The sequence below is a fragment of the Esox lucius genome, chromosome 20 (assembly GCF_011004845.1).
Source record: "Esox lucius isolate fEsoLuc1 chromosome 20, fEsoLuc1.pri, whole genome shotgun sequence".
NCBI lineage: Eukaryota > Metazoa > Chordata > Actinopteri > Esociformes > Esocidae > Esox > Esox lucius.
This window is the reverse complement of record NC_047588.1, coordinates 6,558,878-6,576,450: the sequence shown is the minus strand read 5'-3', so window position 1 is coordinate 6,576,450 and position 17,573 is coordinate 6,558,878. Positions and strand designations below refer to the sequence as shown.

Here is a 17,573-nt window from a genome sequence, read left to right as displayed (position 1 = left end):
AGTAGACATGGGGGGGTGGGGAGCTGATCCTGCCATATGAAGCCCCCCCCCCCAGAATAACCCAGAATAACCCCCTAGAACAGCACCTTAAATGAGCCTCTCTGGAATGCAATTAGGCCAATGAAGTCCCTGTATGTTCCCCTCAGCATAGCGGGCCCATGAGAGAGGCTTCTCACCAGCCACACAACCACTAACAGACACACAGAACAACAGCCGGCTCCCGTGTCGGACTGAAAAACACAAGATGTTATCAAACTGCAAATGATCAATAAACTGCTTCGCCTTGGTTTTTCCTTCATCTTTTGTGGTTTTAACTGATTTAACTTCCCCACCATGAAATTGAAGGAGTGAAAGCATGAGTTTGTAGACAGTGAAGAACAGCAATGAAGAGTTCGGACAGAGAAAAAGAATTGGAAGGGAGAGAATAATCAGGGACATTGAGAGACATTTAGAATTTTCCGGTCTCAACTAACAAAGCAATTTTTCTCAACTAACAAAATCACGCACACACACACATGCATGCGCACACACACACGCACACAAACCCACACAAACACTGACCACGTAGGATGGGAGTGTTGTCACTGAAAACAGCCAAATGACATCCAAGTAACAGAGCCTCAGACACTGCTTTAAACAACTGAAAACAACAGTCACGCGTCACAAAGAGATGCAAGAAATTAACCAGTGGGTGAAATCCAATATTATCCCCTCAAACATGTCGTTGTTATGTCATAGAATTTCACTGGTACTGGTAACAGAAAGAAACATCTGCCTGAGGCCGTACCAACCAGGAAAAGTCAGAGCCGACACAATGCTACCTTTGCTTTAGGGGAACAACAGGCCTTTGATGTTCCCCAGGTTTACAGAGGACTTACCAAGGCGTTCATGAGCAGACCCCTCAGTTCAAATACATTTAGAAAATCTTTTGCTCTGGGCGGTAACCAGAGGCGGTAGTTTAACGTGTTGGGCCTATTCTATTGGTCCGCAGAGCTGGGCAAGATCAATCAAACTCAGACCTGGCAATCAAAATGATTTCAAATGGCTTTTGAAACCAGGTCTGTTTACAAGGGTACATGCAAAGTAGTTCCTTTGCCTCAGAGACCTTAAAATGAGCATAACGATGTGATTTAGTAGGACCTTGGACATCTGGGTCATGTCTTCAGAGGGCTGACGGATTCCTGTTGGTGAACATCCGCCTTGCCTGTTAACTCACCGAGTGGAAAGTCTAAACTAACAGTGAAAGCAGTAGTGAAAGCTCCCTCTGAAGAAGGATGGGTTGTTGGGGTGGGGTGGGGTTAGAAAGAGAGAGATAGAAGGTGTGTGAGAAAGTAAGAGAACGCAGGAGAGATGAAGTCAAACAGAAAGTGACGGAAAGAGATAAGCAAAGAAAAAGGGAGAGAAAAAGAGGGAGGAAGAGAGCGGGAGAGCAGAAACCGCAGGCTCCAACCACAGGAAAGAAATCAAACACGCTCTCCAATCTCCAAACGCTCCTAACCCAGAAAGCTCCTATGGGGTAGAATCTGATAGGATAAGTATTTCAGAAGCTTCCCCTTTCTGTCGGCTTACTGATGCTACAACTGGACCACTTTCTGCTTCCCAAAGGCCAACCCAGCATAACGCCAAAGTAGACGTAGGTTAGCATACAGCCTCGGAACCAAACAGGGTTTAATATCAGCCTAAACACTTTATGGTGTTACATGAGATTTGTTAATACAAATGCCCAGGTGGTGTGTCCTTAATTGAGGAGGACGCATCCACAGTTACGGTTTCCATGTGTTGAATCCCATCCATTCCCTCTATTCCAGCCATTACATTGTCCGTCCAGTGCTTTTATACATATGGACGGTCTGATTCAGATTCCCCCTGCCACTATAACACAAAAGGTCATACAATCAAGATGAAGTCTGGGACTCTGGGATATATTATAAACCTCTGGCTGTGTAATGTAGCTGTGTAATATGCACGTGTAATATGGATGTGTCATCTGTTGCTTATAGGTGCATAATGTATGAGTATAAACACTATCATACCTCAGTTAGACATGAAATTCCATATTGGAAAGCGAGGGATTTTGTTGACATGGGTTACATATCAACACATACATAACAGAGCACATTATTAAGACATAAGCTCAACAGCACAACTTTCAAAGCTAGTGGCCAAAAATCCCAGAATGCACCTTTAAGTGACAGAAGTATTTAAGACGTATGTCAGACACAGGTGGTTTCCAGGGGTGTTTCTTAGCCCGAGAGATAAACTAAATAAGTTACTCTGCCACAAGTCCCACTCTAAGAAGACTCCACTCTGCTTTGTAATCTGAGAAAGGAACACACACATACACATACGCACAGATCTGCTTATTAGTTGCTGTTCAACAACACTGACCTAAGCATGGTGGAGCCACAACCTGCCAATTGACGGAGCACACAGTATCGCTTGTGGAAAGTTCCTGCATGTAAAAACAGAATATGTCGGGAAGTAAGGGATGCATACAAGTTCAAGTTTCGACTTCATTTGGCACACAGGGCATTTTCTGTACCAGACAGATCTGAATGGCAGTAACTGGAATAGAAAGGCAGTACAAATGATATGTGCGTCAGTTATGGACTGGCAGCCATTATGAATTACAATACTAACACTCAACATTAGCATTCCTAATTACAAATCAGGGGTTGACATACTTAGTGTAGGTTAGATGCATAAGCGAAACCAAAAACATCATCATTGTCTTCATCATCATCGCATGACTACAATGAACAATGTAACTGCTATGAACAGACTAGTCTATCTTCTCCTACTCCCTCCATTAAAGAGCCAGTGACCATAGGGCTGAAGGAGCGCTTGTATCCTTGAATCGTTGGAAATCTGACCCAAGAGCCTCGGGCCAGGACCTGGAACCCACGGTGAAGGAGGGTGGGTCCAGTCGGATGCATTCTGACCTCCTAACCACTTATCTGTCAGAAGTGTCAGTTAGGACGGCTCTACTGAACTCTCAGTTCGCTGCCCGCTCTTACATTCCAGCAGGTGCATTTTTGTCACTTTGATTAGATGATTGTCATACCCGCAGATCAAAGAAAATGTTAGGACAGAGTCTGCGTTAGGTGTGTAAAAAAACAGCCATCCAAGTCTTGTCATCCTAGATCTTTGCCAGTTTTCGATGATAAAAAGGAGCTGCTGGATCTTCCTACAAAAACACGGCTGTGCTAAACTCAAAGCTGGGTGTTTTATACATCACAGTCCATTATACATAGACAGCATCAACATGTCCATGATTCTGTTCTGAGGGGTTCATGGGGTGTTGCCTGAAGATACAGACAAGGGAGAAAAGCGATAGGATAAAAGTAGTAGATGATTGTTTTCTCATGTCTGGTTAACTGGACAAATTCAAATCTTCCAGGTTTAACCAACTGTCAGTTGTAACAAACTAAATGTACTTCCCTAGTGATCACCAGCCCATGACTGAGTTCAGCAGCGGGAGGAGGTTCTCAATGAAAACCTTACCTGCCTTTACCTGGTCATTTAGGTGTTTCAGGAACTGCTCTCAATTGTACACTAGAGCCATCTAGTACGACAAAACAAAAGAAGATTGCCTGATCCAGAATCTACCATTAGACATTAAGCTCGGTGTCCTATGTAGTTGAAAGCCATTTGCCTACCTGATGTTTTGCTGTTTTGGTGGGGGTTTTGTTTCCTTTTGACACCATCCCAAACCTCATCTCTAACCTTAAGTCTGAATGAATGTCTAAACAGTTAACCAATGAGCTGCTTCCAATTCAACCATGCACAAAAGTAGAGGTTTTCCCATGATGTCAAGTTTTGACATCTAGTTCGATGTACACGGCGAAGCTGAACACGCACCTGGCTGAACATTGCCGCGGTGTAAACAATGTGCAGTGATCTCTTGTTTCACTTCTCAAGACAAGTAAGTGACAGAGCTCAGTGATTCCAACTGTATTCACCTGCCGGGCGTGCCACATTGTTGCCGTGACAACCAAGACCTAAGCAGCGTGCCTCTCTCTCTTTCTCCCTGACTCACCCCCCCTCCCTCAGCCTGCCCAATCACTGCTAAAACCTCAGTCCTGTTACACAGCAAATACAGACAAATTATTTGTAATTGTATTCTTTTCAATGTGTGTGTTTGTGCGCATGATTCTGTGTGTGTTTTTGTGTCTGAATGCAACCCTAAAGCAGGCGTCTAGGTTGTCCCATGTACTGTAAATGGCTGTGTGAGTATGCAAGACTGAGGGTCTGTTTGTGTGTGAGTATGCAAGACTGAGTGTCTGTTTGTGTGTGAGTATGCAAGACTGAGGGTCTGTTTTTATGTGTGAGTATGCAAGACTGAGGGTCTGTTTTTATGTGTGAGTATGCAAGACTGAGGGTCTGTTTGTGTGTGAGTATGCAAGACTGAGGGTCTGTTTTTATGTGTGAGTATGCAAGACTGAGGGTCTGTTTGTGTGTGAGTATGCAAGACTGAGGGTCTGTTTTTATGTGTGAGTATGCAAGACTGAGGGTCTGTTTTTATGTGTGAGTATGCAAGACTGAGGGTCTGTTTTTATGTGTGAGTATGCAAGACGGAGGGTCTGTTTTTATGTGTGAGTATGCAAGACTGAGGGTCTGTTTGTGTGTGTTTATCAGCGTAGTTGAACACCTTACCGAGAACAACAAAGTAAACTCACGCCTATAAAGCACCGAATAAAGGACCCAGGAAAGAGAGAGCAGCACTGCCAAACAGTGATAGTGGAGGACAAACTGATACACAGATACACAGTATCAGTCTAACAGAGCTGCACATCGGAGAAGCTGCAGACAATACAACTGTTCCCAGTAACCATATCTGGGCCAATGATGCCAGCCTGAAGCAGAGCCTGCTTGTCTAAAACCACGGTCGAGTTCATTAGCTAGGTTCAGAATACGTTAAGACAAGCTAACATTGTCATTAGGAGTCAGACCATGAACCGATTTGAGGCTTCTGAGTGGTGCTTTGACCTCTGGAACTGCATCCCAGTGTACTTGAACCAACCCTGGTTCTTATCCAGGTCGAGGTTTACCAACGCTTGGGAGACCTAAAACAAGTTATGGTATATTAGAATTCTCTCATCATAACCTTTGTATATTGACTGTAGTTTATTAGTCAACAAGCGAAAGTAAACAATTAAAATGGGAAGAGACAAACTGTATTTGTCCAGTAAGAAACACTCAAGTTCCTTGTAGATATATAAGTTTTAGTTACTTCAATTAACCAGAGCAATTTACAGTTAGCATCAATCTTAAAATAGCTAAGTGAGAAACAAACAACGAAGTAATAGGAAACCATACTCAATGAATTAGCAAACAGTGCAAGAAGGAACAAAGATTACTAACAGTTGTACAACATTTTATGGGTCACGCCCTAATAAACACATCCCTGCTTCTTCCCTGGGTTATAAAGGCTAACATATTTCTCCATCCATGGCTATTAAGCATGAATTGGGTGATTTTGTGGTACTGGGCCAGGTATAATCTGATGGGATTATCTGGCTCTTTAAATAGAGTTCTAGGGCCAGGGATTAGATTATCCCTGCCGGGAGTCTAGAGAGCAAAGAGCCTCTGTCTCGCTGACGTTGTTATGGGAATACCATGACAACTATCATTCCAGAGAGAAGAGGAAGAATAGAGAGAGGGAGTGCGTGTGCGCGCATTTGCATGTGTCTCCTCTACTCAGTAATATTCAATGAGCTCTGGGTCTTCCAGGTCTATTAGATTACCATTCACAAGGCCATTTGTCTGAGGCCTCAGCAGGAACTAGTAAAGGGTTTCATACAGTGACCCGGGGCAAGCTTAAAGAAACAAAATCAGGCCCTTCTGAAATCACAACATTGTCATAGAAAACCAGCTGAGCGTCAACGAAACAAGATGAGATCCCTTCGAAAACCTTTCGGGGATTCCTACAACCCAGACAGTGAAGCTAAAATCTTTAGCAAATGTATGCCTAACAAAAACCAATGGCCGCCAAAGGAAACACAGCATACAGAATATTGTACAATAACTACAATATATTCACGACAATTTGCTTTGGAAAAACGTCAGTTAGAATAAAATATTAATGTCATCGTAATTTGAATGGCCCAAGAGGAACTTTGGCATCCCCCAGTGGAAATACGCTGACCGCTGGCTGCAGAAACCCATGGAAAGACCTCCACCAGTGGAAGGTGTGGAGCAGATAAAGCCTAGTCCAGGGCAGCACAGCCTTTTGGCAATGAGGAAATCAAGTGAGAGGGAGTGTTCGAAGGGAGAACAGACGCTTGGGAAAGCATCTATCTCTGATATCGTTGGCTGGTGAACTGGAGAGCGGCCAACGCGGTCTGCGGTTCGTGAGGCAGTCACCCCTGTCCGGCTCTGAACTGAGCTCCACACGTGGCTATTGGGCGAGCTCATTAGCCCTGGCGTCGCCCTCCTCACCCCCACCCTCGGTGACCTCAAAAGCCAGCCTGCCCCTGCCTCCACGCTCTACGGCTCGCTCTCTGTCTCTCCGTTTCACAGCATATTTCTCTCACTTCCCCTCTCCCTCCACTCATTCTGAGACAGCAAACACAGCTGCTGACAGAGGCAGAGAAATCAAATAGCCATCCCGGGCCAACTCTGCCGTTCAGCTTTTCCACACGAGGAGGTTTGCGCGAGACTTGATCACTTAAGAGAGCACCACTGCGAAGAACATCTGTGTTGTTGTTTTTTAGGACTAATGCAAAATTGTTCAAGAAAGCAATACTGATCAGCGCATAATTGTAATCTAGCAATCTGATAATAAGTTTACTAAACCTTGGCTGTGTTATTGCTTATTTCACATTCACAGATGTTGGTATTTTAGGCCAAACTGCTATTCAGTAGCCTATTTTTATTGGAATGAGTCACTACTTACAGCATTGAGCTTACATGTATGATACAAACGTATGTTTGTATGATATAGGCTTGAAGGTAAGAAAAAGCCTATATGAAGGCACACACAGCTGTCTCGCCAAAACTAATTATCCTTTATTAAAGCCTGCTTAGTGACATCCTGGAGCTAGGCCTGAGGTAGCTAGGCTCCATGAGTCCTTTAAATACTCGCAATTTCCCAAACAGCCCATAACACACCCATAAATAAGGAGGAAGATCAAAAATATGCCCCTTCCATCATGACAAGGAGAGGCTGACATCAGCGACTAACGATCAGTACCTCTGTGGTGGATGATTTGCTGTAGCCCAGAGACATTTCCAGCTTGTTCTCAATCAGATATCACCGGGCTACAAAGAGCACAATGACTAGGGCCTGTGCTAGTATCGTACTCTGCTATTACATCCCACCTCTATTCAGTGTATTTCTTCAAAAACTAGACCATCACCTCAGAAGGCGGGTTAACTGGAAGGCAGAAACTGTTTTGGTTTTCATGTTGTCATCTGTTAAAGCACACAAATCCTTTTGTTTTAGACAAATAATACAGGCTTTGCATCATGGGTGTGGATTGCTTTTTAATTTTACATCAGGAAATTTCCTGACTATATGTCTGTCTTCTTAGGGGACAGCCATTCGGTCAAGTGCAACCCAAGTTCTGTAATGCTTCTTTTAATATTCTCCAATGATTCTGCCGGGCTAGTAGAATGTCTGACTGTGGCTGCTGGGTGTGGCCTGCATGTGAGTCTGTCCAGCCTTCACTCTTGTGCTAATCTAATCTAATTAGAGAGCCTTCACCAGCCACCATGAAGCACATCTCCTCACAGCAGGAAGACTGCATTACAGCATCTCCTGTTGTTCATTTTATGGACCAGAAAAAAAAAAGAAAACAAGGCGCCAGCTCATTGTCCCACTGTTCATAATTCTCAACTAAATTACATGTTTGTTAGAACATTGACTGGTATTGAAAGGTATTTACAGGACCACATTCACAGCCGAGGGGAGTGCATGTTTTAAAACTAGCGTTCCCAAACGTGATAATATTTCCAGATGTGAATGTCGCGGCCAATGAGGAGGGGTCAAGTTTGGGAAACGTTGCCTGTGTACCCCAAATCCCACGGTTGACCTTTGGAGAACCAATCGGGATTAAGCTTAGCGTGTCATCTACCCATCCCTCCACTCCTCCATCCCCTACCTCCAGGTCCTACGGTGGGGGTTTAGAGCTTGCGGGGACTCAGTGTGACTCACAGTGGCTCATCAAATATGAACGAGGTTGTGAGGAAGTCCACAGCTTCGGTCCTACAGCTGACAGACAGACACAGGGCCAGTGGAGGCCACATTAATAAGGGACTGTTCCAGGGCACCGTGTCAGTCGACTACTAGTTTTAGGGGAACATGTAAGGGTACTACTAAGATAAAAAAAGATGGTGAAGAATGGAGACAGGAAGTAAGACAGGAAAAACCTCCACCTAAAATCTTAGGTATTTTCACAGATATCACAGTGTTAAAATAATATATAGCAACGAGGACATGTTATTAGCTATCCACGTAGACAAAACCGGAACAGTGTTGTATTTCACTATCCAACTTACTAGTGATTTAATTTGAACTACTTAATCAACTACAAGACATTTCCCCAAAAGATTTTCTTTGTTTATACAGTCGTGTTCAAATGCTAAATGTCTGATATAATAAATGTAACTGTTGACTTTTGAATAATGTTCCATTACAACGCAATGGATGATTAATTAGAAAAGAAAATATGGTTTATTATCAAACATTTTCTCACATTAATAGTTGATGGTTGGTGATTCTCCTATTCAACAATCTGTCTGCTTATAATCTAATTATTTTGTGGTGCAGTGTGTTTATTAAACAGGGATCAATAATGCCTGTGAGCTATTACAGTCATGTGAAAAGTGGAATTGTGTATTTGGATACATAAAATTCCACTAAATTCCATCCACATTCATTGATTAATTGATTGGAAAATTCAACTTAACAAATTACACCAATGAAATCGTTCATGCAATTAAAAATAAACAAATAATGCAATTTCCTTATGCGGAACAAGTTCATCCTTAGTATATCCTTATCTTCACCATCAGATTAAAAGGCTAAAATTAGAATCAGGTGCACCAAAACAAGTGCAAATGATTAGAAAATCATTAGAGAGTGACTTTGCAGTCTCTAGCCTTTCATAAAGATTAGAAACTCTGCTTTGGTCTCAACCATATGGTTGTGTGGTAACAAATCATGCCAACATCAAAAGACCTATCCAAGGCCCTCAGAAGAAGGACTGCTGATGCCCATGAGTATGGGAGGCCATTTCTAAGCAATTGAAGTAAATCAGTCCACAGTCCAATGGATCATCTAGAAATTGAGAAAGATCATTGACAATCTACAAACAACAGGTATAGTCCCACGAAAATCAGCCAGAGCGCTGAACGAATCATGTTCAAAGAAGTACCCCAAATTTACATCAAGCGATGTACAGGCCTTTCTTGCCACAATCAATGCAAAAAAGAACCTCACAAAAACCATTAAGCATGGAAGCGGTGGCATTATGGTTTGGGGTTGCTTTGCTGCCTCAGGGTCTGACCAACTTGCCATTGTTGAGTCAACCATGAATTCCAAGTCTCAGGGCAAAACCAAACATATGTCTTGCAACAGGAAAATAAAAAAAAAGACACAACCAAATGTACAACAAAATTGCAGAAAATTAATAAATAGAGGGCTATGGAAAGCCCAGACCTCAATTCTATCAAAGATGTTGTGGGGGGAATTGAAGCCCTCAAATAAGATACAGTTGAAGCAGTACTGTAAAGATCAATGGCCAAAAAAAACTGTTACAATCAATGGCTACATGAAGTTATTGCAGCCAAAGGGGGCAACACCAGCTATTGAAGCTAGGGTGTACTATGTAATTGCATTTCTGTGGAATTTTGAATAATGAATAATTGAAAAGTATAATCTTTCAGTGTAATTTGTTAAAGTAGGTTGCATTTATCTGTCAGTTGTGCTTAAGTGAAGATTACATATTTATATGTCCAAATATGTAAAAAAAAAATGTATGTACTTACTTTTTCACGACTGTAGCTGGTGACATCTGCACGGGACAAAATGCTCACCCCAGCTCATGCATACACCCTCGCACACACACACCAAACATACACACAACACAGAAAGAAACAGAGAAACACACACAGAACACAGGGAGAAAGACAAACACACACAGACACACACCCCAAACACAGAGAGAATCTCTCCAATCCCTGATTGCAGACACGTGGCTTTGGGCTACTTCTCCCTAAGCTCATTTCAGTTTTTTAATCCCATAGCTATCAGAGCTACAATGCCAGCATTGGTATGCAAAATCTATTAGACATGTTCCTTAATAAAGCATAGCACAACCAATGGGTTTAATAATTTAATAATTACTGTGTTAATCAAAGTGCTCTTTTAAGATTGTTTTTGTGATATGCTAAGGGGCTAAAATATATTGACTCAGCACGAGTTGGTTCATAATTACATGTTGTTTTTTTATAATTATTATCTCTCTTGCTCTCATGTGAGACAAATGCACAATAGACACAACACATGAATTGGAAAGGGAGCATTCATGTGTAATTAAATGTTTAAAAGTATTAATCATTTAGCAGATGCTCTCATCCACAGTGATTTAGTGCCTTGCTCAAGACCACATGCAATATTTTCAGCTCTGAGGTTAAAGACAGTGACTTATCAGGTACTAGTTTGACTCGGTAGGACAAATGCTACTGATGTCTGAGAAGTAATGAAATTGAAATTATCTATAAATAGTTTATGAACTAATAATTACCCACTACCATTTTTGTGTTCAAATCAAAAAGAGAACAAATGTTTTTGTGATTTTTAACATCTCTACAAAGATATTTGCTTGTTACATCCATGTCCCTTTGAATTTTAAGCCATTCAGATTTGCCATTATGGATTTCCATGTGCTATTATGTCCTGATGGTCAATTTAGGCTGAAAAACCTGTGTAGAAGACCCCATATAATCAAATGTTTCATAAATCTTCTAGATTTTTTGTGTCTAAGTACCCTTATGTAATGCTTAAGTAAGAGATTCATGTTTTTATTCATGCGTATGCAATTTAACTTGACTGTTTAAGGCAAACTGTCATTAACTAAAAAAAACTGGATTTAATGAAAATGAGCACCACCAATCTGGTGGGCTACTTGTGTGCTTTGAGTTTGTTTATGGCCGAACAGCGCCTGTTAGCAAAGCATACATCACATTACTGATGGATCATGGTTTTAGTGTCAAAATTGGAAATCCTATATTCAAGTTAAATTCTAGCAAGAACAATAACTAATGAGAACTCATTTAAACAAGACTAACAAGGCCAAACAAACGTAGATACAAAGTTTATGATTTTTTTTACAGGGATTGATGACTATTAAAATGTAATAAACACAACTATCAATGATTAGTTGCATTAAGTACAAGTTTAAGATGTGTCCACAATTTCAAATGTATTTCTGTGCATTTTCGAGGATTCCTTTTTTGAACGGTTACAATAATTCAGTAATTTGAAATGTTAGCATAAAAATGAAATGTCAGTGAATCATTTTAATACTTGTAAATGAACACTTAATGTGGACACTGCCTTATTTGGAACCCCAGTCGGCTTAAAGAACACAATAACCATAATGCCCAGTCCGAACTTATCACATATTTTACAAAATATCTTTACCTAACATGAAAAAATGACGTAAGTAAAGTCATAAAACCTCAAACAAGACATGAGTCTTTAATTTAAAAGAAAATTGCAATACATATTAGAAACTTCCAAACATACATATTGGTGGGCTTAATAGGAACACTTACCCTAATGCTTATTCATATAGTTGTAACTCATACAGCAGTGTGAATTTGCCATCACCAAAACACACCGCCTCCTCACTGGCTAACCAAGCAATCTCCAATGTGCCGTGTTAAATCCCACTGCCCCATCCTCCCCCAACCCAACCCTCTCCTCTTATCCCTAATCCCCTGATTACTAAATCATTTTCTTCGTGTCTAATTTGGCCAGATATCTTCCTAGATAGCTTACTATCAAGCCCACACTCCCGTGGCATGGCATCTTATTGATCCAGACAGTTGTGGGGTTGCAGGTGTGACCCAAATATAGGGATTACACTCCCACCTGTTAACCATGGAATATAGAGAAATTGTGTGTGTGTGTGTGCGTGTATGCCTCTGCAGTAATGAGAGAAGCTTCAGCAGTGTTTACAAGGACTGCAGTCAGTCAGGTTTTTGCCAAATACATTCCTTTTGATTATACAGAGGACATAAGCAATGAGTTTCCTATGGAGGGGCTCATTTATAATTTAATCCAGGAGAGCTAGTCTTTCTGAGCTGCCAGAGACAGACTGCCCTTTCACAGGAGGAGTTCCCACTGTGCAGCTGGAATCAATGCGAACACCGCCCGCTACCTCTCCAGTTCACCATCAGATTCGTCCCTGGATGTTGACAGCTGTCAGGCCAGAAATTTGGTTACAGGAATGAATTAATTGTAAAACACATTCCAGGGGACTCCAAACACAAAATGTGACATTATTCCCGCTGAATCCACTGCCAAGTAAGCAGCAAACAATGAGTTGTGTCAACACTCCATGTGGTGATGAAAGGCTATACCGGAACATTCGGTTGAACTCGGGGGACAGGTTACGCTAAGGCATCTCCTATCTTACTGTATCTCTTAGAAAATACTTGTCAGAGGTGTGGTATGTGTACAACATTAGCCGGGCCCAAGAGGTTTTGTCTGTGCTAGACAAAAATTGAGGAAATGAAAGAGACACTGAACAAAGATGCTGGAAATGGAGATGCATAACCAGTGTTGTTTAAAAATGCTGTTTCTGTGAATCTTCCATAATGACATTCTTTAAGATATAGCAAATGGAATTTTACCTCTTCGGTGCCATGCTTTTGGTTTGATCCCCAGTTAAAGGTTTGAAATGTATTTGCGTGCGCGGGTGGGCGCATGTGTGTGTTGTCCAGAGGGCCCGACAAACTGAACGGAGTAATCAGTAATGAAAACAGCAGAGGGAGTTACCAGTGCCATTCAGCAAGGGCCTGTTGCTGTGGAATGTGAGGCACCATTCACAGGGGTTCGAAATGCATTGCAGCCACCATAAAAGACTGCTTTGTCTTGATTGTTTCACTTAGACCAATAAAACATTTCCACACTGGGATGAAAAAATTGAAATGGTCATTTCACTGCTGCAGATGGAGAAAATAGATATGACAAAGCATGTTTAAACATTATGTTTTTGGTTAAGAATTGTATCGATTCAGTGTATGCGATAAGCCAAGAGAATCTACTTAGGGAAGATGAACATGTTGCCAAAAAAAGTTAATTCATTTGAAGTCAGGATAAAAAATAAATAAAATATAAAAGGGAATTAAATAAAAGGCTGTTCCTGGACACTGTGACGTCGCTCATGAATATACAATGTTGCGTTTAGTGATGGTTTTCTTTTGTGAAGCTCTGCATTTCTGAAGTCCCCATGAGATTTTTCCATTTCTCTTGTTGAGATTAAATCTCAGATTTTTTTTATACTCTTAGGCTATAATAATATTTAAATAAACTTCAATCTGACACAACAATAACGTTCGCTAGTGTTGCAAAATTATAAAAATACAAAAAGACGGGTAAACATATAGCTATCAAGTTTCATTCTTACAAAGCCACGCAAATCAATCAGTCACTGTTACTCATTTCACGTTCTTATATAGGTCTGTGACGACAGGTGGCGCTCCAATGGACTATCATGATTTCATTGGCTCTGTTGACTTCTCTGTTTAGGGGGAAAATACAATTGGGCTAAGTCATGTGTTACAATCATTTCCACGTGTCACGGAAGAGATTATGGATCTCAAAATTATTTTCATCAGCGGACTTTGGAAAGGTGAATACCGGAACAACGTTTTAATGTCTGAAACCTGACTTTGTGTCAGACAACAACTACATCATGAGTAAGACAAGAGGACACTCTCCTACGGCACTGCAACAGTGAATTTGCCTGTTCTTAGCCTGCTATAAAAATTATTATCCTTGTTCGCCCAATCAATTGAATTATTAAGTTATTTTCTTTATTTCATGTTATACATCGTACTTTTTTTCAGAATACATAGTAATTAAACAAACTAATCGGCGTGTACGCTGCATTGTTGCCTACATGGAGTCCTAGCAAGTTCACTCATAGGGCTAAATTGCTATATTGTTGCAATGTCCTTGTAACAAAATAGCCATATTTAGATGTCTTATATCCTTCCAATAAGGCTACAGGCACATACAACTAGATAGTAATTTAACGAGACCTCAGATTGCTCATCAAAGTCATACTGTTTTCCCATAGGCATGGAAATGAATGCTTTGAGTCTTTGGTCAGTCAAATAGCTCTGCCTAAACCTGTAAATGCCAATCCGACATGCAGTCAGGAACACAAAAAAAACAAACAATAATCTGGATTGAGCGACTTCCTTACCAGTAAAACGGTAGACAACCGTTTTCCCTTAGGGCAGTTTTGGTTATCCAATGCGTGGAAAAAGTCCAGATATCCTACTTGGGGCAATGTTTCACGAGTGACGGTACCACTATCATCTTTTTATTCTATGATATAAAACTTCCATTTGATTACAAATTCCTTGCGCGTTTCTCTTGCTCTGTTCTCCAACGAATCACTCAGTATAGGTAGCGTTCTTTCTCGCTCTGTCTCTCTCCCTTGTTCTCTCTCGTATCACTTGCGCTAAGAATGTAGAGCACCCGCGTGACGTCCCCGAACCGAGGACAAGCAACTCGAGGATGAAAAAAATGAAACAGAAAAGTTGTCCAGACTCAAAGGATGGTAAATATAGTTGGCGGGTTCGTATTAAACAAGTTTAATTACTATACAATATTAAGGATTGGCGTTATTTTAAAACGTGACACAATATTGTCCCCTAGCGAAATCTCGCTTAATATGTTAAAGCGTGGCCTAATTGTTGTATGCCGGAAATGTGTGCATTGTAAACTCCCTTGCCCTACGTGGACAGATGTAGGCGAGGGTAGGCTGGCTAGTCGATAGTGCCCACTGTAGTGGTGCATGGAGGACTGCTAACTGAGGTAACGTCACTACTTTGTGATTGTCAAGCATAACAGCCCTCCTCTTTTCTCCCATCTAAAATGTCACACATCTTCGTGTAGGAGACTGGAGAGTGGTCGTTTCTACGCCTTCACATATAGCAAATAGGAACACAACAGCGGTTCAAGTAAAACAAATTGGCAATAAGAAATGCATAGCCTACTATAGAGTTAAAAAGTTATGCTCCATATGATTCCGACACCGCCAAGAGCCCGCATCTCTCGAACCCCCTCCTCACCTCACCCGCACCACATGTTTAGCTTCCCGCACAGAATGGAATTGCTAATGCCTGAAATTATAATTGTATTCAAGATGTTGGGGACTTTTAAGTTATGGATTTAAAAACCTGTTATTCAAAAACCCGAAATATGTACCATGTTCTTAACATGACAGCTAGCTCGATGGCATGTCCATTAGGATATTCTACTTCCTAATATGGTGGTTCTTTCCTCTTTCTCTACCTGTTTTAAGGAATAAATAACAAAGTACCATGTACAAAATTATTAATGATTATTAAACAAGCATAAATCTAGGCAACGAATCGCTTCCCATTGCGTTCCTCCAACACAATTAATCCCTTGGGTTTTTGATACATGATTTGGCTGGATCAACGTTTCCAACTTCACATTTCAATAATCACGTAATAAAGCACGTCAGCTTTATCAAACCGCTTTGATATAAACCACGTCCAGCAGTTATTAACGAAATACCTACTACTGACAATAGAAAGTTTATTATGTGTTAGTTTCAAATAATCTCGAGTAAGGTTCGTATTAGCTTCTAATCCTCAAATCGGTTGCTATTTAAAGCGCCCACCAAACAGCGGAAAGCGAAACAGCGATAAAATCTAGAGTTACATACCTGTCCGCGAGTGTCTGATCAAAATTGTCCTGGAAGGACTCCCGAAGAATAGGCGAAGCTAAGGTGAAAACAGCATGCGCTGAATGTTGAAGTGTATATGATTGAGTGAGTCGAAACCACTGTACCGTGGGGATCAGTTAACGGGGTCCAAGTCTAACGCACCAATTCTTATTTTCCTGCCGCAAAATTTCGATAAGCAAACGACTCCAATGATTAACAAGTTTAAAAAATAGGCTATTTCATACACTGCATTGTACCAGCGTCAAAACCAAGACGCTTGCCAGTCGATCATACACCTTTCAGTGCCTGGGGATGGTCTCTCCCGGATTAAATGAACTATCTAGGCTACTATTGTCTCATCAGCACAAAGTTCCTGATAGCCCATTATGCAAAAGTATTCTGTTGACATACACGACGAAAGGACATGTAGCGTAACTTGTATTTTCGCCAACATTTGCTACCACCTGTCAATGTGTGATTTGAATTAAATGTAGTTAGGTTTGGTTGCGCACCTCGTAGACAACCACCGTTTTACAGAAAGTGGCAGTTCCGATACACCCAAAAGCAATTGAAATTAGACACATTTCCAATTGCTTGTCCTAATAATTTTTGTTTCTATTCCATGGCATTAGGCCATATTAGTAATATAATCCATTAAACATTTATAAGTTACTACAATCTTTATAAAGGTGTAATTACAGATGTTTGTGTATGGACTAGGCTGATTATAGGATGCTAGGTAAGTTGGCCTATTTACCCTCAAAGGCATACAGTAGGAAGGCTGTAAGAGAGCGCAATACAAGGCATATTTAGGGTTATCTCTTGTTTAGGCTAATATAACTAGACTGGAGTTCATTTTAAACAAATATGCCAAGTTATGAAAGAGAATTCTTTGCATGGTGCCAGAGTACCTTAGATTTAAATTGTTTTTAGATTCAAATCTGCATTGCAGTTGAGTAACCTCTGGATAAGAGGTGTTTGCTTAGCATGCATGTGGCAGAAGAAGCCATCTTGCTGACTGCCGATGAACCAGTGATTTAAGACACAGAGACATCTTATCAACCACAAGCCCTTGAATCGTAACGGCAGGCATAGCGACCTCAAGCTCACAAGGTTTTTCCTGAGCATGCACACCCTTTCCATGCACACACACACACATACACACACACAACAGACACACACAAAAATCAACATGCAAATATCACATACAACAGGTGTAGACATTGCAAGCGGAATGTTTACATACAATCCTATTCAATGAAATAGGGGTAAGAAAGACATGAAAAACTGATACACAATAGTGCTCCCTATCTCTTCATGTAGCGTTGCAGTGGGTAATTTTTTAGGATATTGGTCTATGATGTCATAGTGGAGAGATTGTCCGGCAGGCTCCCTCTATCTCGAGGAAGGGAGGTTCCAGGGGCGAGCTGTCCTCTGAAGGCTACTCTTTCACGAGGCTTCCCTCTCATTTGTCAGATGTCCCGTTTCAGGTCCTGGTCGCGCCGACACAACCCTGGTTTCAGGGCTGCAACCAAACATCTCAGAATTAATGTGCCCAGCACTTTCACCGTCTCCTTCTAGGTTTTACATTCACATACGATTAACTAGTGCCATGTACACACACACACA

At 41.2% G+C, this 17,573-nt stretch overlaps 1 protein-coding gene across 2 annotated transcripts in view; it reads right to left on the bottom strand.

Annotated features, from left to right (window-relative positions):
- The window catches only part of znf516 (zinc finger protein 516), a 50,380-nt gene extending 34,080 nt beyond the window's left edge, over nt 1-16,300 (bottom strand). The window contains exon 1 of one of the 2 annotated variants that reach the window (XM_034288955.1): nt 15,945-16,300. The gene's annotated coding sequence lies outside the window, so the exon portion shown is untranslated. Of the gene's footprint in view, nt 1-14,447; nt 14,943-15,944 lie in introns of those variants that run through there. The other variant, XM_034288956.1, reaches the window with a different exon arrangement.
- Nucleotides 16,301-17,573: the final 1,273 nt, after the last annotated feature.